Genomic DNA, 747 nt, shown 5'->3' on the forward strand with positions numbered 1-747 from the left:
AAACATTTTTAAAGCTTTCAAAATGAAGTTCATTTGTATTGCTTTGGAACAGAGATGTGCACAAAGAAAGAATGTTTCTTCTGCAGTACAAAGACTACAGGAGACTCTAATATGTGCTGAATGTGGTGGGGAAATAATCTACATAAATTCCAACTTGCATTGATCAACTGTGGAGTGAATTGGTACTAAAATTAGACAAGCAGAAAAAAAGGCTTTTAAAAGGCCAGCAAGTCTGATTTCTTAAATACAGTAGAAGGATCTATATTTTAAAAACAGACCATTTTTAAAATGTCCCAACTTATGTGAAACAGATGTGTTATATATATATATATATATATATATATATATATATATATATATATATATATATATATATATAACAATGGTTAAATAAAGTCATTCTCTTCCTTCATTGATTTGAATGAGATTTAAAAAGAGCTGCAGACACTAATGAATTAATTGTAACATGTTTTACTCCAAGATCTCTTTGGATATGCTTCTACAGCCCTCTCTAACCATTGATCTTCTCTCCTCCATCAATGAGCTCGAGTAGCTAGGATGCTAACTGGAAGAACTGGAAGACAGCAAAGCCATGAAAATGAAATGGTGCATCGATCTTGAAATCTCATCTATTGACAAAATAAATTCAGAAAGCATCAAGGGACTTGGACAGAAAAGCATGCAAATATTTCTACACAAGAAACACGCAAACACAAGTTCTGTTCACCAAAATATTTACTTCTTTGT

Source organism: Acipenser ruthenus, chromosome 22 (genome assembly GCF_902713425.1).
Source record: "Acipenser ruthenus chromosome 22, fAciRut3.2 maternal haplotype, whole genome shotgun sequence".
In the NCBI taxonomy this organism is placed as follows: domain Eukaryota; kingdom Metazoa; phylum Chordata; class Actinopteri; order Acipenseriformes; family Acipenseridae; genus Acipenser; species Acipenser ruthenus.